General features: G+C 29.8%; 1 protein-coding gene across 7 annotated transcripts in view; it reads left to right on the top strand.

Annotated features, from left to right (window-relative positions):
* LOC127280923 (homeotic protein antennapedia-like) overlaps positions 1-22,781 on the top strand; it is a 364,206-nt gene that overhangs the window by 315,181 nt on the left and 26,244 nt on the right. Inside the window, exon 1 of one of the 7 annotated variants that reach the window (XM_051304327.1) lies at positions 14,595-15,244. The exons of the other annotated variants lie outside the window; for them this stretch is intronic. The gene's annotated coding sequence lies outside the window, so the exon portion shown is untranslated. Of the gene's footprint in view, positions 1-14,594; positions 15,245-22,781 lie in introns of those variants that run through there. 7 annotated transcript variants of the gene reach the window in all.

The following is a 22,781-nucleotide window of genomic DNA, read 5'->3' as shown; positions in this document are numbered from 1 at the left end:
TTTAAAATAATATTCTTTTTTGATCATATTTAATTTGGAATAAGAAAAAATGGTAAAGGAATTTTTTTTTTACATGTTTTGTATTAATTTTATACATTCAGAGAAATGTTTTATTTGAAACAAATATAATTGATATTTGAATTAAATAAACGTTTATTTGTCTCAGAGCCTAATAACTCTTTTTTATATTTGGTGTAAATATAAATTTTATTTGTCATAAATAAAATTTTTAGTTTAAATAAAATAAAATTTATTTGCAATAAATAAATATTTATTTGAAACAAATAAATATATATTTATTTGCAATAAATAAATATTTATTTGAAACAAATAAATATTTATTTGACTCGTGAGACAAATATATCTTTTTTCTTGGGAGTATTAGGTTTTTATTTTTTATATCTTTTTTTATGAAAATATGACAATTTTTATTTTTGAAAACTAAAAAAATTAAATAATTTGTTTAAAATAAATTTTATTTTGTTTAAATAAAATTTTTTATTTGCACTCAATAAAATGTTATTTGTGTTAAATTAAACTTTTTTATTTGAAATAAAATACAAAATTATCAGGAACTGTGAGAAATTTTTTTTTTTGAACCAAGTAAATTTTTATCTGTTTCAAATAATTTTTTATTTGCTTCAAATACATTTTTATTTATTCAGAATAATTTTTTATTGTTTAAAATAAATTTTTATTTGCTTCAAATATATTTTTATTTGTTTAAAAAAAAAAATTTTATTTGCTTTGAATAAATTTTATTAGCGCTAAATAAAATATATATATTTAAATTTGTTTCAAATACATTTTTATTTGTTTTTAAATAAATTTTTTTTTTTTTTTTTTTTTGAATAAAAATTTTATTGACGTTAAATAAAATTTTCTTTTCTACTCAAATATAAATTTCTTATTAGAAACAAAGAAAAAGTTATTGGGATCTTTGATAAATTTTTTATTTGATTCAAATAAACTATTATGTGCTTCAAATACCAATTTTGTTTGTTTTAAATAAATTTTTATTTGCTTCAAATAAATTTTATTTAATTGAAATAAAAATGTTATTTACGCTAAATAAAATGTTATTTGTGATAAATTAAATTTTTTATATCAAACAAATAAAAAGTTATTCGGCTTTTAAAACAAGTATTTTTTTTTTTTGATTCAAACAAATCTTAATTTATCTCAAATAAATGCAAGTAATAAATTTTCTCTGGGTGTGAAAACTGTTTTACTTATGGGTTAAATAAATGTAAATTGATTCAAATTCGTAAATTGTGGACCAAAAAGTTCAGAAACAATTTTTCAAAAATCTTTCACAGTTTCAAAATCTTTACTAAAAAAAAAAAAAAAATTTTTTTTTTTATAAATATATAAGGTAACAATTGTTATCAGAAATACTTTGAATTTTTTTCATTTGTTTTGTTTTTAAATTCTTTTCAAATCCTATGAATTCATTCAGGTAAACTTACTTTTCGAACTCATTGTTTTTGTGAGAAAAAACTTTCTGTCGGTTATAAATTATTCGGGACAAGGAAGAACACGCGTGGAAAAGTAAATGAGCTTGGTTGTGTTGTATGTGTGTATATGTACTCGCACGCGCGCTCAGGTGTATATATGTATAAATGTTTGGCTCCATACAGAAGAAGCTGATTTGATAATAATTGCGCCTGATGCAAAACAAAACTTGCCCATGCGGAATTCTTTATCCTTCTTTTGTGTCTCGATTTACGTGGTAGAATTCAGCACATTCTTACATTGCGATTGTTTAGCCATTAATTGGATTCTATAAAAGAACTCGGGAAGAAGAAAATGTCGAAAAATTAAAAAAAAAAAAAAAAAAAAAATACCTTACTTTTGCCTGGGAACTGCATTAGAGAAATTGTTTTTTTTTTTACTAATTTTATTTAACTTTAATTTAAAAAAAAAAAACTATTTGTTTAAAAATATTACGAAATCTAAACTTTATATAGAGTTCATTAAACAAATCAAAAAAATCTGTACTTTTTGAGTTGAATGTCATTTTTGATAAGTAAATTTTTTTTTTTTATCTGATTTACATATTCTAATTTATAAATGATAATCAATGTCTGCTTGCTATTAAAATTTTCAAATTCTTTCTAGATTATTATGGAAATTTTCGTTCAAATATTTATTCAGTATGAAAATTTTTATTCATTTGTAAAAATGAACTTTCGAGATTGAGAGAGAGAGAGTTGACAAAAACAGATCGAAAGTTGCTGTCCAAGATTGAAATTTTCATAAAGTGTCAAGAAAGAGAAAAGCAAATTTTAACTATTTCAAGTATGTAATAACAAATTTTTCTTTTATATTAAAATTAAATTAAAATCAAAAATTAAAATTAAATACTAATAAAAATCAAAAATTAATTTAAAATTTAAAAATTAATTTAATATTAAATCAAAATTAAAAAATCAAAATTAGAAATGAAAAACAATTTGAAAAAAAATAAATAAATTTAAAAAAACGAAGATTTTTTATGTTAGTATATAAAATTGTGTGAGATGATAAAAATATGTTTAAAAATTGTCAAAGAGAAGTGAGTGCGTATATATATATGTGGACATTCTAAGAAGCTCTTATCGGTTTATATACTATATACTTGGAATCTGCCGCGTGCTTGAAATGTTCGGTAATTCGCTAACCGCTCTTAATTGTAATTGTTCCGCGGTGAATTCCAGAGAGGACCCCGGTATACGACTCTGAGCAAGAACACGAATTCCTCTGTTAACTATAATTCACTGCGTTTCTTGTGCCACTCTTGCGAAAACCCGCTCGACCGTTCCGCGTCTCATCCGCGCGCGTTCAACAACGCGTTACAATTTTCTTTTTCATTTCTAGCGTCAACAAATTTCATTGACATGCCGATTGAATTCTTTATGAAGGAAAAAAAATCCTTAACAATATTCACATATATAATAATAACAATAATAACAATAATAATAATAATAATAAAAATAATTTTATTCTGGAAAAACGAATGTGTCACATACGTATGTTTTTTCGCTGTATGGCAGTATTATTTCGAAATAAAAAACAATGGAAAAACATATGTAAGTGACATATATGTTTTTCCATTGTAGAGCAGAATAATAATATACACAAATGAAGAAAAATTTATTTAATTCAAATAATATCGATTACTTGACAAAAAATAAATATTTATTTTTATTAAATAATTATTTGAGTCAATTAAATAACATTTTTAGAAAATTTGAATTTGAGGTTTGCAAAAAAAAAATCGATGTGAAAATTGATTATTGTGTGATGCCGTATGTACATACGTGCGAAGGAGAATAATATTATTGACAGAAATTAAGTGCGGGCAATAGTTTTTGGGGAATTTGAAATTGACTCGACGTTTACCTAAATGTTTTGACATTTCGCTCGTTCAATGAACACTTTTCACTGTCGATTCTGATTGCAAATTGAATTCATCACGTTGGGTAGATCGTTAACGTCCGGCCGTTTATTATTGTACGACCCGGCCAGGCTTCGTTTTAAGTTTATATATCTTTCGTAAACCACTTACGCGAAAAAAAAAAATATATATATATATTAGTTCTAATTTGTGAATGTTACTTGCAGCGCAAATTATCCAGAAACGTGTAAAAAAAAAAAAAATGATTATATAATTTAAAATTTTTATTCTATTCAGGAATTTTGGAAATAATTATTTTTTAACTGCCTTAAGGCAGTAAAATTCAACAATTGTTGAATTTTGAATGTTACACGCAGAGAAATGATTTATTTGAACCAAATAAAATATATTTGAGTTAAATAAACTTATATTTGTCTCATAGCCTACTAACTTATTTTTTTGGCGTAAAAGTTTTATATAGTTTAGTTTTATTTGTCAGAAATAAATTTTTCTTTGTATCAAATAAATTTTTTATTTCAATGAAATAAAATATGTTTGCAACTATATTAGTAACTATATATTAATTTTTAATCCAATTAAATTATCCATACAATAAAATGGTATAGCGAAAAATTGAATTTTAGGTTATTGATCTGAATGAAATGATAAAAAGTTTATTTAAAAAAGATTATATAATTTATTATTTTTATAATTCACTTTTGAATAATTATTTTCTACTTATTATTCGGATTTAAAAATAAGAATTTAATTTTTATTACAAAATTATTAGTAACTATTAATTATCAATTAATTTCAATTATCCACACAATAAAATGTTAGCAAAAAAAAAAAATTACCTCTTTGGTCATTGATCTGAATTGAAAATAAACTTAAAGTTTATTTACAATTCAGATCAATTACCCGTGGAGGTTGTTTTCATTTTTTTGAAAATGTGAAAAAACTCTTATCGGTTATATTAAAATTTGAAATAATGTGTTTAAATTACAATAATTAATTCAATGACTTATTATTAAAATATGCGTTAATTTTGTACAAACAAATAAATTTGTTGAAATATTTTTAAATCTACTGTTTGCATATGTTAAATAAAAAAAAAAAATCAGTGTTTTAGAATGAATTTTTAATTTAAAACTTTAAAAGCAATATATTACTATAATAAGTATTTTTTTCTAAAAATTAGTTTTTACCAATTAGTACTTTTCACTAAAAATTAGTTTTTACCTATTAGTACTTTTTACTTAAAAAAATTTCACCGATTAGTACTTTTTACTAAAAAAAATAATTTTCACCGATTAGTACTTTTTACTAAAAATTAGTTATTATCAATTAGTACTATTTATCACAAAGCAGTTATGAGCAATTATTACTTTTACTATAAAGTAGTTATTACCAATTAGTACTTTTTATCGCAGAGTAGTTATTACCAATTAGTACTTTTTATCGCAGAGTAGTTATTACTAATTAGTACTTTTTACTAATAATTAGTTAATGCTAATTATTAGTTACTAGTACTAATAAGTACTTTTTACTCCTAATTATTACTAATAATTAGTTAGTGCTAAATATTAGTTACTAATACTAATAAGTACTTTTTACTAATTAGTTATTACTAATAATTAGTTAGAGTGAAATATCACTTATTTTTTTACTAGTTACTAATGCAAAAAGTTAGCGAAAATTTTACTAATAATTAGTAGCAAAAAAATTTGACTATTTAATTGTTTTATTCACTGAAACTACTTTTTACTAATAAATAATCATTTTACAAATAATTAGTTATTTTAAACTAAAGAATTAAAAAATTACCACTTAATTTTTTTTCTTTATTTCAATTCTATATAATTAACTAAAAAAAAAATTACACAACTAATCCAAATCTCGAAATTTTGCCTTAAGGTAAAATAAAATCATATTCCCATTATATTTTTCGTAATAAACTTTAATGGTGAATTGCCTGAAGCGCGACATGGCGGAATTCTTAGCCACCCGAAGGATGTGGGTTGGACCCCTCGTGTATTCACATGACGTCCCTTCCGTTTGTGTTAGACACACTATATATATATATATATAGTATACGGTTTGCTTGAAATCGACGAAGGGGAAATACGAGAAGGTCAAGGAAGGGATGGAAGAGAGTGAGAGGGGGATAGGAAGGGAGAGGGGGGGATGTCAAATCGGATAGAGGGGAATTTGAACGAAGCAGGAAATGAAGGGAATGGATGATATGGGGGTGATTGGAAAATTTGATGGAGGGTGGCAATGGATGAGTGTATTGGTTTGTAGGATGTTTGTGGAAAAAGGGGGATGGTGTGGGGATACGGGAAGAGCGAGAGAAAAAAAAAGGAAGGGGAAGAGGGGGGTAGAGCCTATCAATGACGAGTTAGAGAACGTCACGCTGTGAAACGCATCTGCTGCCATATGTGTGCGTCTATGTCCTATATATTATCTTTGCGATACGTCAATTCGACCACTGATCATTATATACTGATTACCCAGCACGCAAACTCGACACGAGCCTCGGTTCTCATGACTCCGTTATTAATAAGCGCCGGCGGTCTTATCGCCTTGACATCGTGTTGCTAATGGAAAAAAAATTTCTCGAAATAATAAACCAGAGGTACAAATTGTAGTATGTATGTATATCGAATATGAGTTTACAGCTTGCTTATATAATTTCATATTATTTTATCTTTAACCGTATATATATATAGAAAAATCACTACATTGTATACAAAAATTGATTTCTCTCTAATTGTCCTCTTTAATTATTAAAAGAGAAATTGAAAAAAATAATTGTAAATCGAAATTTCAAAATTTTTGTACAAAATTCACCTCGATTGACTTTAGAGGAAAAAAAAAAAAACATCGACTAGGACTGAAATATTCAGCAAATTGGGGTGCATTTTATAAACCAGAATAATCAGCATTTTAATCCATATGTGTCACACTAGGAAAAACATGTTTTGAATAAAATATGTCAAGTTCATGATCCCCTTCAATTTTTCTACTGTAGGCAATTCATTGTTTCTATATTGCATTTTTAATAAAAAAAAAATATCCCCCCCATTAATAAAAACGACGGCATCTTTTATAGAAAAATACCGTTTCAAGTAAATTAAAAGGTTTAATTTTCGAATATTTCAAAAGAATAAGAGAGAAATTTTAATAATAGAAAAAAAAAAATATTTCTCAATCGACCATAATTCATCTCGACTTGTATTTTAGGACTATCCTAGAATTAAAAAAAAAAAATAAATGCAATGCAAAATTCAGTTTTTTTTTTAAGGTCAATCGATCAGGAAGGAATTTTCGATTAGCTCGATTAGTTAAGCCGTCGTCTCATTATCGAACAATTAATCTACTCATTCGATATAACGGATTGGGCCGGAACTCTCGCAGCAATAATATATATATATATATATATATACCTAACTGGAAGTACAAAATGAGGAACGAAAAAAAAGTCAAAAAAAAAAGAATAAGACGCAGACCGAAGGTGCTGAGAAGGATCTAGACGAAGCAGAACCTCTATATCCATCTTGAACAAGGCCCCGAGACCGGTCATAAATTTCGATATTATACACGCGCGGCTCAACTTTTCGATGGTAGAAGAAGATCGAGGAACTTCCCTTAGTGACGCAACAATACCATTTAACTTTTCTTTTGACTATAGAGACTAGAATGCATTGAAAATGGTATTACGTAAAACTTTCACCTAAAAATTTTCATGGGGTTTTCGACCCAATAACTTTGAAATGAGGTGATTTTCTTGTATTCTTTTCCTCTATGCTTATATATATATATATATATATATATATATATATATGTATACTACGTTTTACTAAATGCCACACAGTTTCCAAAAAGGTTTTCAATCCTATTCATTTGGAATTTACCTGAGATAGCGATACCCAACACAGAAGGCAGGCGAACCAGATTTATGTAACGTCTTTAGGCTCGAGCTTGTTAACAAGCACCCTAATCGAGTGTGAAAATCCCACACCCTATCATTTACCCTTTAGGGTAATGTCTGTTGGGTTGTAGAGCTTCGAAAAAGTGATTATAGTTGCGGTTTTTTTTTTTTTTTGGAAACAAACATGCAAAAAGTTACTATTTAGTTTTCGAAAAAAAAATAACGGTATCAGAAAAGGGAGAAAAAATTAGTAAGGCTCCTAAAATCACGTGGTATTAGGAGATATTTACAATTAGAAGGGTTCTTACCTTTGCTGCAAACTTACGATTTTGTTTTCTAACATTTACAATTAAAAGGGTTCTTACCTGTGCTGCAAACTTACGATTTAGTTTTCTAAAAAACAAACTGCGTCTGAAAGAGGAAATAAAATTACAATTCTAAAACGGTATCAGAAAGGGTGGGGGGGAAATGCTCCGAAAGCAATGTGGTATTAGGAGATATTTACAATTAGAAGTGTTCTTACCTTTGCTGCAAACTTACGATTTAGTTTTCTAACGAAGAAAAATGTTTAAGGGAAAAAAATTAGTAATGCTCCTAAAACCACGTGGTATTAGGAGATATTTACAATTAGAAGTGTTCTTACCTTTGCTGCAAACTTACGATTTAGTTTTCTAACATTTACAATTAAAAGGGTTCTTACCTGTGCTGCAAACTTACGATTTAGTTTTCTAAAAAACAAACTGCATCTGAAAGAAAAAAGCTAAAACCAAGTGATATTCGAAAAATGTTACATTTGATAAAATTTGATAAATACTTATCTTCGCCAAACGAACGATTTAGTTCTCTAAAGAATAATCCGCATCTAAAACGGAAGTAAAATTAGTAATACTCTTAAAACCACGTGGTAATAGGAAAAATTTACATTTGATAAGATTAGAACGATTCTTACCTTCTCGAAAATTACGATTTAATTTTCTAAAGAATACATCTGAAACGGAAAAAACTTAACAATATACTCCTAAAATCTCGTTGTAAAAAGTTTAATTTTCCAAAAAGCTGCATCTGAAACAGAAAAAAAGCTCACAATTATTAATACTTCTAAAATATCACTCTGTACTAAAAAAAATTTACATTTGATAAGATTAAAAAGATTCCTCCATCGCCAAAGTATTGTTAATAATAATTGCTGTTCCATTTAAAACTGTTAGGAATTTTTTGTAAGTTTCTTCTTCTTTTTTTATTATTTATTTTTTTTTTTCGTTACTTTGGTTAGGTGGCGTATTTTTATTTCGTTAGCGCGCAAGGAACGCAATGGTACATATAGTAAAGCGGGGGTCGCTTCTCATTTCTCCTCTATTTTCCATTGCAATAAATCACGAGCGCCGGCGGAAGGGCTGAGAAAGGAGACCGACGGGACGGGATGTCCTAATGTCACGTGGAAAACCAAACCGTGGCAGCTAAAGAAGTTCAGAACTTGAGGTCACACTTGAAGCTCCAAACCCTATGGCGGATAAATTTATAATTCCAATGGGAATTATTATATCTTTTATAAAGTACGAACATTTAACATTCTTTCAACAAAAAATCGTACAATTTTTGAATATAGAACTAACACAGAATCTCTTAGCTAATAGATTTTCTTAATTTGCATTTTGCATTAATCTGAAAAAAAAACCTTTTCACTTTTGGATCGTAATTTCTTCTCCGAATTGCCAATTAACTAATTGCTATACAGAATTCATTTAGACAAAAAAAAAAAAAAAATTTATGATAAACAAGAGTATAAAAACGTAACAGGGTTTTTCTTCATAGAATTAGGTGATTTATCGACAAATACATTTGGATAGTTTACATTGTTGGTATGAGTTTTGATTTTCCTTCTTGCGATGAAAGCATGATTATAAACGCAATGGAAACTTGCTCCGTATTGTTTTCGAAGGTGAATACTTCTTCTTAAATTCGAGTTATTTTCGTCGAGCGGAAGACGAATGGCGCGTGGGTTTTCTGGCTACATCGTCGAGAAAAGGGAATACACTCTAAAGGAGCGAATGTAATACTACTGTCACCCGGACCATACCGTTTCCCTCCCCCCAAACCAAACTTATATAGAGGATGAGAGACAGAGAGTATAACTTGAAGAAGTTTTCGAGACGAAGAGAGTTTGGCGAACCGGGATGTGTTCACTTGGAGCGAGCGTCTTGTGACGCCTTCAGGGCGCCATGTCTCGTTATCCCCAGAATTTATGGCACACTAATTGCAACGCGGTGAACAACACCCTGGATATACGTATAACCCAAAACCAATGGTATATATATGTAAGAGACATTAGAGTGACATCAACTTGGTAGCAAACCACCAATTGCGCGCGTCCAGCATTTTTTTTTTCCAAATACTAAAGCAAAATAATATTTGCAAAGGCAAATTAAACATTTTATACACTGATAATACAGTTTAGATTGTCTTAATTGACAATCGTGTTCTTAAAGCATTACTGTAATTGATGACTCATTTTCTCATCTCACAATGATATTTCATCTATTGTTAATCTTTGATATACAAAAATTCTAAGGAAAAAAATTTTGTTTCCTTCTTGGGTAATTGATGAAAAATAATTTCTCTATAGAAAATACAATGTCTCTATATAATGTTCTGACACTAAACACTTAATTTTTTAAAATGTTACCCTTCCGATTAGCTGTATATGTATATATTCGCATAGTCTAATGCGCTAAATCTGTGGCAGTGTCGTTACGATTATTATGGCCCTCATCTTCATTGTGCTCGTGAAACTTACACCCACTTGTTAAACGAGTAATTTACATTCCTGCCACGAACGACCGGGGGCAATCCCCTACACGTCATAAATATTCCGTACGTTAAACTTGTCTCCTCCTTATAATACATATACAGCTTTTCATTTCTCAGTTTTTCTTCAAAAAAAGAAAATTTTACCAAATCTCAAAAAGTACATTTTATTCATTCAATTAAAAGGGTCATGCTCCTTCAAGAAAAGAATTATATTATGCGAAGACCAACCGATTTTTGAGAGGCTAAAAATTCAGAAAAAAAAAAAAGAAACCGGAATTGGACACCTGGTTCTTTTTTAATATAGACTCTCGACCCTAAATTATAATACATGAGTAAAAATTTACAGACGATGGCAGCTTATTGTCTGCATTTTTACACCATTATATGTGTCGAGTTGTCTGGTTGGTTCGTTGGTTGATTATGTTAATGATCCGCGCCCACTTTCAAACGCGACACACACTGCAACACAATAAAAAGACGCACCGATTTACCATCGTTCATATAACAGTCACTCGCGTGACGCAACGCTACATTAAATTCAACGACATCTCAATCAGAATAATATGATCATTGCTTCGAATTAAGAATTATAAGTGTCTATATATATATGGGAAAAAATGAAATTGTCCTACTCTTTTCATTAGTGGAAAATGTTACGAAATAGTATTCCCACCGCTGCCACCGTTTAGTTTTGTTTTCATTAATTTTGATCACTGATTTTCCAATTGTCATGCGAAATAACCATAATCCCACCGCTGTCACCGTATCTATTTTTCTGTCGACAATTTTTGATTATAGATTGTTCAACAATTGTCATAATCTTTTTTTGTTAATCGAAAATGTTATGAAATAACTGTTCCCACCGCTGCCATCGTATCAAAATTTCGTCATTGAATATCTTTCAACTCGGCATTTTGATCGAAAACAATAAAAGAGAAGTTAAAGCTTAATAAAAGTGATTCAGAAAGCTTTGTCAGAATGGACTAATGGAGTCCACTTGAATGTGGTTTGAGAAAACTCGTTAAGAAATACTTAGATGATTGCGGTCCGTAAAAGAATCAGCTTAATAGACGGTCCATGGGGAGTAGTACAAGAAGAGTTTCCGGACTCTCTCTCTCTCTCTCTCTCTCTCTCTCTCTCTCTCTCTCTCTCTCTCTCTCTCTCTCTCTCTCTCTCTCTCTCTCTATTTCGCTTCAATATTTACGAGCGCCATAGCAGCCAAGCGAGGGTGGAGGATTTTCGCCTATACACTGAACTTTTCTTTTAGTACCAAGAACCTTGAAATTTTCCTATCGATTTCTTTTATTTTACATTATATTCTAAAAATCGTTTTCTATTATTTTCTCCGAATAACGGTGGTACTTTCTAATAATTATAGAAAATCGATTTTTCTTTTCTCCACGGAACTGTAATTATAACGAATAAACTAATCATCGTATAGGAGATAACCAGTTCTTAGGAACGTGGATTATAATTATATCAAGCATTTATAATTAACATTTAGAAAAAAAAGACAAAAAACTGAAAAACGTTCCATAAATCCATCAGAAATTTCTTTTTTGAAAGAAATTTGTGATGCGAAAAATGAGTAGTGGAACATGTGTTTAATCTAATTGCGATAACCTTAGCCTTAAATTATATGAGACCGGATGAAGAAACAGTAGAGAGGGGTGAAGACCGCGATTCACGTACACAAAGAATCGAATATCGATTCGATCGGATATATTATATACAACGATCGTAACGTTGAGAGAGAAAGAGAGAGAGAGAGAGAGGTAACAGTAACATGCGTCTGGCGAGAGCTTGGGTTTTCTTGGTCAGCAGGCAGGATATCATCCATACCGTTGGTTTCGTTTCTCTTTCGTATATATATATATATATCCATATAAGAGGGGGCGGCTATAGGGTAACATATAATTATCAGGACCGTAATGGCTCCCATAAATCATAGGCGCTTCTCTCCTTCATTCGGCCTTTCGTTTCTTCTTCCCTATATAGCAGAACTGAGCAGGCACAGCCCATATACTATATATATATATACGAAAACCAAGATGAATACGAATTGAGAAATGAAGCCCATGGATTGGATAGAGTCATCACTCTGGGTTGGGCATAAAAAATAAACCCTACATTTTCAAAAATTCGAGGATTTTTCCAGTAAAAGAAAAAACATTTGGTCAACGTGATTTCGAAAATGATTTTCCTAATATTGAATCATATAAACTATTATGTTCTAAAATTATTACCTTGGAAGTAACATATGTTCTTTTTTTTTTGTTTCAGGTGAGTTGTCTTCATTTTCCAAAAAAATCGTAAGTTTTGTACATTTTTTTCAATTTTGTGCTGAGATGTCAATTTCGTGTGATTATAATTCATTTTGAATATATATATATATACAATTTAATTTGATCGCAAAACCAATTTCCTTGTCAGATTGCGTAATTATGTAACAGAGAGCGCGAGTTATCAATCGAATTAAAAGCAGGATTTGAACTATTATCCCTTGATTTCGCATGCTCAGTGATTATTCACGCTGCGAATAACGCAAACAATGCGACTGGACTGTATCCCAAAGAGTTTGAATTAATTTGGCTACGAAACAAAAATGTATGAGCGCACAAAAGAGAATATCCCGGTTAGTATATATAAACCTTTTTTTTTTTTTTTTTTGAAATGAATATATAAGGACTTTTTCTCCCTTTTTTCGTTGTTTCAAAATTCATATTGAAATTGTGAATGTGAAAACTATGGTTTTTGTTTTTTTTTTTTTATCAAGAAAATCATGGCTTTATTTCCCAAAAAAAAAAAAAAAAAAAACTGAATTGAGCAAAAATTGGGTTATTTTATCTATAACTGAAAATTTTCTCTATGATAAATAGTGCAAAGTTTTTTTTATTAAGAAAATTAAATTTATCACGTTACACGCAAAGAAATTTTCAGCGATATTTTTCATTAAAACAACGAAAGTTTTCACTATTCTAAAGAAATATATCGCTGTTCCAGATAAAGATTTTTTTTGTGTGTATATATTAAAATTTTATAATAATGTGTTTTTCCTAACTGAACGCAAGCTGAAAACAATACATATATATATATATATATATATATATATATATTTGTGACGCGTTTTGAAGAAAGGGACCTTAGAAGCAAACGAATTATAGGTTATGTTTATGTAAACGTTTATTTTTATTGATGTTAAATTAAATTCAGTTTTTATTAAATATTTTAGATATAATAAAAACTTAAAAACATCAGTTTTAATAGTATTTTTATTTTGAAATTTCAAACAATTTTCTGCTTCTAAAGTCCCTTTATTTAGAGCGCATTTTGTTTATAAATGAAAAATTTTACTTTTGCTATCACAAAAAAATTCTAAGCTCAAAATTGAGTATCTACTCATTTTCAAGTGCATCAATAATGTGCCTCGTAGATGGCGCTACATTCTACATCGTTTAGCTCATTTTGCAATAAGTCTAGGTTTTTTTTTTCTAAAAAAAAAAAAATTCTTATCCCAAAAATAATAACTGAAAATTTTACTTTAAAAATACTTCTCTTTCGCAATTTTAAACCAAAAATCGGAAAACAAACAATTTTCTTAAGTGTATTACATGTTTTCCGCGCAATATATATATATATATATATATAATGCTCCATTTTCTTAATGCACTTGGAAAAATGTCTGCATCCAAAATTCTATCTCTTAAAAATAAAAGTCACTTATGGTTATAAAAAGTGCTTTTAGAAGAGAGGAAAACTTTTTTTTTCAGTATAGTTGTTCTGTAAAGCCAATTCGTGTATTTTGAGGGATATTTTTGGCTCTTTCCCCATGAGGATTTTTCGTTGGGAAAGCGAAAACGAGAGAAGCGAATTTCAAGGGTGGGATTTTGCCGAGTCCAGTTGAAGGGTGGGCAATGGGCAAGAATTATGATGCGAACTCGGGTGAAAACGCAAAAGGGACTCCTGAGTTTTCGTACTCCCACATTTTCCTGCCCTTCCTCTCTCACTTTCTCTCTCTCTCTTTTTTTTCTCTCTCTCTCGCTTTCATTCTTTCTTCCCTTTTTTTTGCGGGGGATTTTCGAGGTGGGGAGAAAAGCGAAACGTTTGGGGGATCAGAAAACGAGGGGTTGGGTTCGGGGTGCGCTGACAGCTCGACGCTCTCGTCCATTTCAAACTCAACGGGAGGATACGCTTCTCTGCACACATTCACCAATACATGAATAAAAATTTCATATATATGTATATAAGTGTGTGACACAGCGTGTTGGGTCCCTCTCTTTTTCTCCACCGTAAACGTCACACGCGAGCACACATCGAATGGCTTCTCACTCCATCTTGCTTCTTTTTTTTTTTTTTTTTTTTTTCTATCCCCCTCTCACTCGCACTCTTTTTCCCTTCTCACTCTCTCACTGAAGTTACGTCTCTCTTTTCCGTGTGTGCGTTGCTCGTCACTTTGTTGAGCTTCGTTTCTGTCTTCACCCGCAGAGTCAGAAGCTCTCGCTCTCTCTTGACACGCAGAGTTGCGTTTATTTCGCGGAAAATGATAATTCGTAAAATAAACGGCGGTAAAATTTAAATTGTGATGTGACTTTCATTGAGTTTTTTTTTCTCTTTTTTTTATTTTGATTGTGATGTTATTTTACTATGTATATGATTTTTTGTAATTTTGCAAAAATGAAGGAATTTTGATTATTGGAATTTGTGAGATAATATTGAATTTTTATTTTTTTTTTGAATTTTTCAAGAAATATCCAATGAATATGAGGGTCACGTGTTCTTATCGTAGTAACAACTGTCAGTGAGTTTATTAAGAGTCCGGAGAATTGGTGGTGTATGTGTGTGAGTGTGTTAGTTTTTGTGCTGTACGGATATAATTGGCACCTGTATCATATGTAATTGGCATTGTTTGCAGTCATCGCCATATGTGCTTTGAAGACACACGTTTATGATAAGACAAAACATGTCAAGATGGTAATTACCGGCTTTGCCGGGACTCACCCATGTCTGGCTTTTTATCTATATAATGATAATTAGTCGATATATGAATTAAGAAGAAGTTTGCATGTTTTGCCTTGTATTTGACATTGTTGAAACCATGAAACCTCCATGGGCTCAATTGAATGGTGAGTTTTTTTTGGAATCTTTCACAAAAATTAATTTTGTTAAAAATATGTTGTAATTTTTAACATTGGGATTAATTTATTAATCACTGTTTTCTTAAAGGTCCGCTAATAGTCTGTGGAATGTTTTTAAACTAACAGCGGACTATTTGCTCAAAATCTGGTTTAAAAAGTTTCTTATTCTTTTTTGAACTATCTATACTGCTGATTGCTGAAAGTCTGACTCAAAATAAAAATGGTGCTTAATCTTTTGGAATTGGACTTTCAGCAAACAGCAATCCGTTAAAATTTTTTTTAGATTGTATGGATATAAAACTGATCCACAATTAAATTCAATTTGAATCTGCTGTAAATTAAAATTCATCTGTAAAGTTAAATTCATCCGTAAGTTAAAATTCATCTGCAAATTAAAATTTATCTGCGTTAGTGAAAAATTCATCCGTAAATCTGTATAAGGTAAAATCCATCTGTAAGCTAAAATTCATCCGTATAAATCTAAAATCCATCTGTAAGTTAAAATTCATTTGTATTCTAAAATTTATCTGTATCATTAAAATTCATCTCGATTTGATAAGGTAGAATTAATCTGTTAGTTGACGATAAATCATTAGTTGAAACACACATTAAAATCAGTTAGATTTTGTCAGTATTTGCGGGACAAAAATACGTTTAGTTTGCAGTAGAAAAGGTTATAACAAATTTTTACATGTTACAACATAATTGTAGTGTTTTTTGCAACAAATTTTTTATTGTTATACCAAAAAAAGTTAGTATCGCTAAAGAATTGCTTTGCCACAACAATACAGATTTGTTGTAGCGACAACTAAACAACAACTTTTTATCCAAAAATAAAAATTGACTTTCATCTAAACTTGTTGAACATCTTTTTCTGTCGATAATTTTATCCTTGAACAAATTTCCTCTTTATCTAAATTCTCAACAAAATTACAGATGCGACAAAATTAGAATTTAGCTTCCGAAAGTTTATACATAAACGGTGAAAAAAAGACAGAGAGAGAGAGAGAAAAAAAAACATCCATATATAGGTTATACAGCATCAGAACATATATTCCAAGTTGGCTGTTTGTCTTCTCGTAAAGAGTGGAATCCGGAGACAAATATCCCACTAAGTACACTACCCCACCCGTTATCTTGGTATAAGATCTTAAACGCGCGTCTGTTAGATGTTTTAGTGGACCACCGCTGGTCGCGTGGAACTTGAATTCAAGAGATCTGCTGGTAGCCAAGGACACCGGGTCTCTCCTCTTCATTATCTTATATATATATATATATACCTGCCTCAGATAATACAATTGTCTCGCCTAATAATGTCCCTCAGGCTTCACTTTTCTTTTCCTTTTTACAACTTCTTTTTTTTGCTTCTTCTTTTTGACACGCTCATTTTCCAAAAAAAATGGTACCCAAAAAAAAAACTTCTTCCAAATTAAGTGAACCTTGACAGAAAATGTGGAGGACAGATGATTTTTCCATAATACAGAAAAAAAAATTACGTTCTCTTTGAAAACGAAGATTCAACAAAACAAGGGTCCAAGATTTGTTGCTGGAGGAATTCGCGGTTTTTGGGAAAATAGTGATGCTCTGCTGAATTTGTGATTTACGGAAGTTTTTGGTTTGGGTTGAGAATGAAGTTAGGGAAGACAGTAGAGGAGTTGTAAAATGGAAAAGGGTGGTGGGGTCATATAGGTTAAACGTGAACATTATGGCCCGTCGCCATATATAAAAACGTTTTTTTTTTTACATTTGCTTTATCTCTCTCTCTCTCTCTCTGAATATTGATCCAGAAAAATGATTTTTCAAATTCTTTCTATTCTCTTTAAATCTGGTTCATAGAAAAACACGGAAAAAAAATCTTTATCTGAAACAGCTATGTTTCTTTAGAATAGCGAAAAATTTCGCTGTTTTAGTGAAACTTATCGCTATTCCAGATGAAGATTTTTTTTTCCATGCAATTGTAAGAATAATTTTGTATACTAATTTTTCTTTCTGAATTTGATTTATAAATTATCATTTACTTTAATTTTTTACTGCATTAATTGTAATTCAATTAAAAATTACAATTTGATTTATATATTCTATTGATATATAGAAAGTCCAATGACAAATGTTGTTACATAAAAAAAAAAAAAATGTTGATTAAAAAACAAAATTCAATATATTACAGGATAAATTGAAAAATGTTTCGCTCATAATTTTTTGTTCGAATCACATTTATATATACAAACAATTCATTGAATTGGTACTGGATTTCATCACAAATTAGAATCTATTATGCAAATTTAGTTACGTAATTTACATTCGATTAAATTCAGAAGCGTGTGTAAATCTTCATTAGAAGGTAACGCGGGTTCGTTTCGTTTGTATATATATATATATACATGTACAAAAGTTGAATTGGAAGATCTCCGAATTACGCGCGCGAATTCTTATCCTGCTGCGATGCTCATTAAAATCCTTGTATATCCTTTTTTTTAGCTCCATTTTTCGTCCTCTTATTGATATCCTGTTGCGTCGTTCGCGCTCGTTTTCCTTGGAATATTTTAATATATATATATATATATATATATATATATATATATATATATATATATATAATATACCACTACGACAAAACAAGTTTTTCTAAAACACATTGTTTACTGAGAATACGAATCTTGACTTTTAACCACATTTTTATGGAACTTTTTTTTTTTCCTTTTATAGAATGAACGTTTTTCTTTTCAATTTTTCTCTTCTTTCTTCACTGGAAAAAAATATTTAGCCAAGAAATTCAACTATACCGTTGGTTAGTTGGAAAATAGTTAAAGTAACTATACGTATACTCAGATAAATATTTTATTGATGTTTATAAAATTTATTTATAGCAAATAAAAATATATTTGTCTAATAACTTTTTGCCAGGTAGAAAAATTAACATTACTAACGTTACTAACATTACTAACGTTACTAATATTACTAACGTTACTAACGTTAGTACATATAAAAAAATTAAGAAAATGTTTCTAAATTGTATTTTTGCAGAAACTTGTCGAAAATCGACCACCAGGAAGTATTTAATGTTCTTTCCCGCACTTTTTATAATTTTCATTTCTATTATCACTTCCACTTCTTTATTTTCATTACCGTTTCCACTTTCACTTTTTCTAATTCTCATTCGCACTTCCATTCCCACTTCCACTTTTTCTAATTCTCATTTCCACTTTCACTTCCACTTTCACTTTTTTATTTTCATTACCACTTCCACTTTTTCTAATTTTTATTCCCACTTTCCTTTTTCTAATTTTCATTCCCACTTCTATACTCTCATTTTTTCTACTTCTAATTTTCATTATAGCTGTTGCCATTTTGACTAAAACTATTTCTAATTACCATTTACGCAACCATTTCCACTTTTTTTAATTACCATGGATGGAAATTAGAAAAAGTGAAAGTGATAATGAAAATTTAAAAAATTAGGAATGGAAGTGGGAGTGAAAATATAAAAAAGTTGTAATGAAAATAAAAAAGTGGAAGATGAAATGGGAATGAAAATCGGAACAAGTGGAAGTAAAAGTGTGAATGAGAATTAGAAAAAGTGTTAGTGGCAATGAATATAAAAAACTGGAAGTGGAAATAGGAATGGAAATAAAAATTAGAAAAAGTGGAAGTGGAAATGGGAATGAAAATTAGAAAAAGTGGAAGTGAAGTGGGAATGAGAATTAGAAAGAGTAGAAGTGAGAATGGAAGTGCGAATGAGAATTAGAAAAAGTAGAAGTGGAAATGGGAATGAAAATTATAAGAAGTTTAAGTGGAAGTGAAAGTGGTAATGGAAAAGTAGTGGCAAAGTTTCTGTGAAAATATATTTTAGAAACTCTTAGAAGTAGAAGTGGGAATGAAAATTAGAAAAGGGGAAGTGGGAATAAAAATTAGAAAAAGTGGAAGTGGTAATGAAAATAAAAAAGTGAAAGTGGAAGTGAAAGTGGAAATGAGAATTAGAAAGAGTGGAAGGGGAAATAGAAGTGCGAATGAGAATTAGAAAAAGTAGAAGTGGAAATGGGAATGAAAATTATAAAAAAAGTTTAAGTGGAAGTGAAAGTGGTAATGGGAAAGTAGTGGCAAAGTTTCTGTGAAAATATATTTTAGAAACTCTTAATTTTTTTATAGGTACTAACGTTAGTAACATTAGTAATGTTAGTAACATAAGTAACGTTAGGAACGTTAATATGCACTAAAATAATTTTGCAGATTGTGGAGAAATTTTAAATCTGTTTTGATATACAATTCGAAGTTTTGCAGATTGGAAATTTTGTTTTTAAAGATTTTCCTTATTGATAAAATTTGAAGTTTTGCAAATTGGATTTTTTTTTCAAGTTTTCTTATTCATTTTCAAATAGAAGTTTTAGAAAGAAGAAAACAAATTTGAAGTCCTTATCTCGAGGTCTCTCTAAGCTTTCTAATCAATTGAACGAGATTTTTTTTTTCTAAGAGTTGTAAATCATGTTTGTGCGGTTGGCATAAATATTTCTGTAACGGGTTATGTGTATCAATACATATAGATATGGGGTAAAGGGTGAGGAAGACTGAGAGAGAGAGAGAGAGAGAGAGAGGCGAATGTGTGTTATATGTATGTTGCATCGGTATGAATGGAACGCTTTTGCGGAGGCGCAGTAGTCTTTATGCTTGCGGTTAGGTGAAATATTTATTGCCGATCGGGAACGGTTATCGGCACGCGATTCAGTTTATGTACGGTTGCTCTTTTGTTGATAAATTATTATTGCAATCGTCACCGGTGTTCACTTTTACCCCACAAAAGGAATATATATATTTTCTCCACTCTTCAAAATAATATTCTTCGAAAATTTTTTTTTTTTTTGGTTATCTATCTATATAAATGCGAAATAAAATACTTTTAAAATATTCAGTTTTTTTAAAAAGAAATAATAGCAATTAGAGCCGAAAAAGAAGTGAGGGGAGAATAAATTGAAAATGGGGTAAAAATTACATTTGCACGGTAGTTGATTTTTTCGATTTTCCAGAACTGTGAGTTTTATCTGTTTTCTGATTTAATTAAGAATCGAATTGTATAGGGATTCCAAAAGTTTCGATATTAGGTATCTCTGGTATATATAGGGCTGGTCGAATGAGTCCTTCGTTCTGGGAACAAACTTTCGAGGGGTAAAGCTTCCTTTGTTCAGAACATCGGATGTGCTTCCCTCCCACACGCTCCCTCGCATTTTCCGAGGATATGGGTTTATATATATATATTTATTGTATATATATATATACAGAGGCCTGAACATCGCGACGTTCCCTCATCCCTGAATTGGAAGTAGAGTCGCGACCTTTGTGTTCTTGTCAAGTTGTCAAACTACCCCACCCGGTCTTTACCCTGGATCCAATAGCACACAGCAAACCTCACCTCCTCTTTTGCTTCAACCCCTGTCCTTTCATCCCCCCACCCTTCTTCTTCTTCTTCTTCCTCTCTCTCCGCCTCACCCCTCATCAAGGTTTGAATTCTCGATTTACGAAGCTCCCTCCATTTTCGTAGAACGTGCCATGCTGGGAAAGACGCCCTTTGACACGCGAGTTTAGGGGTGGGGGAACTCTTATTGGAAGACAGCTGTAGATCGACAAGATTTTTTTTTAGACGCCATAGTGAATTTCGTAAAGGCTTTTTTTTTACCAAAAAAATATTGTTATTCAAAAATCTCATCAAAAGAAACTAATAAAAATAATACCCATTAATATATATTTATAGAATTATTTTCAATTAAACTTCTATAAAAAATTTTGAATATCAGTTTCTTTGAATTAATTTATTTTGTTTATTAATTAAATTATTTGTGCTCTGAGGGTTATTATTATTATTATTTTTGTAAATAAAATTGATATATTCTTTAAATATACCAATATAAATATATGGGAAACTTTTTTTTAATTGGATTTTGTTGAGAAATAAAAAAGTAATTGAAATATAGAAGTGCAAAAGAAGAATTTAAAATTTATAGTTATATTGCGTTTCTATATATACAGAGATATACGCCACGCATATAAATGTCAAAGTGTATCGAATTAAATTTTTTTGACCCTTTACATCCACCTAGACAAACGCACACAGGGCTAATCAAATGAAGCATCGACTTGATACTCAGAATGGGGATTAATCGAGGAGGGCGACAGTATTCATGAGAGGAATAATCAAGTGAATTGAATGTGCAGGTCATGTTAACATATATTGTACAAGAAATAATAATATACATACATATGTGATATATTTATTATTCATTTTTTTTTTTGGCAAATTCATTTTTTTCTACGAAATAATACATAGTAAATTTTACAATTTTAGATTGTAAATACAACAATGCAGATGGTAAATTTTACAATTTCATATTGTAAAAATGCTACAATATACGGATTGTAAATTTTACAAATTTACATTGTAAATACTACAATACAGACAGTAAATTTAAATTTTTTTGTAAATTCTACAAATATATTTGTAAATATTACAAAAAAAAACCATTTTTTTCCAATTTCTGTATAAATAGATATATACTCTTTATAAACATATACATAATTGTGTAATATCGCGAATAATAAAATGCTATCAACAAAATGAGGTTAAAATTACGAAATAAAAATACCATATATTTTATTATAATCCGATCTACCGCAGCGTGAACTCGACCTCACCTTGGGTTTCACACAGAAAATGTTATATACTATATAGAGACAGTGCCGCTAAACGTTCTCCCTTTTAGCTGCGGATATTTTCACGATTATCTTGGCACGATATCGAACACCTTTAAACACCGACACCTCTCTACACTTCTATATAGCAAAAAGCCAGTTCTTTATATACATATATAAAGCGAAATTTGCATCTGTACAACTTTTTATCGCCTTCAACCTGACTCTTATAATACAATTTAAACACTCGCGAAATAGACTTTTTTTTATACAATACTATTTTTTTTATAAAAAAGTTTAACAGACAATTTTTTTCGCGTTAATGGATTAAAAAAAAAAATGTTTGTGACACTCCACAAGAGTAGGGGAAAAAAAAAAATTTTTTTTAGGTTATGTTTGTGATTTTTCAAGTGGAAATACGTCTTACATTCGAAAAATTCAATAATAATTTTGATTTTACCTAATGAAAGGAAACTTTTTATCAAATTAGTAAACATAATCTAACATTTTTTTTTTTTCTTTTTTTTTTTTTATGTAAGGTCCCTTCTCTCGTGGAGCGTTACGTCTTTGATGTAAATTTTTGTGCATATAGAAAAAACACTCCTATGTGTCTAATTAATTTCAGGAAGCGCACGTGGGCTTTTTATCTTGCGCGAAAACATAATTTATATAAAATATATTTACTCCCCCCACGCAAAAAATAATTTCGTGCGTCAACTCTTTTAATTACAATGAAGCTCCATTCTCTTGGGCGTCGAAGAAGTGCGTCCCTTGCAAATCGTGTCATGTTTTATTTATGTCTCCACGTGCGTATACTTTGCAATTTAAAATTAATTCTTTACAAACTTTG

The sequence above is a fragment of the Leptopilina boulardi genome, unplaced genomic scaffold, assembly GCF_019393585.1.
Source record: "Leptopilina boulardi isolate dan_hultmark-lab unplaced genomic scaffold, ZJU_Lbou_2.1 LbouV2_258, whole genome shotgun sequence".
NCBI classification, from domain to species: Eukaryota; Metazoa; Arthropoda; class Insecta; order Hymenoptera; family Figitidae; genus Leptopilina; species Leptopilina boulardi.
The sequence above is the reverse complement of the archived record's forward strand: the minus strand, read 5'-3'. Positions and strand labels throughout refer to the sequence as shown.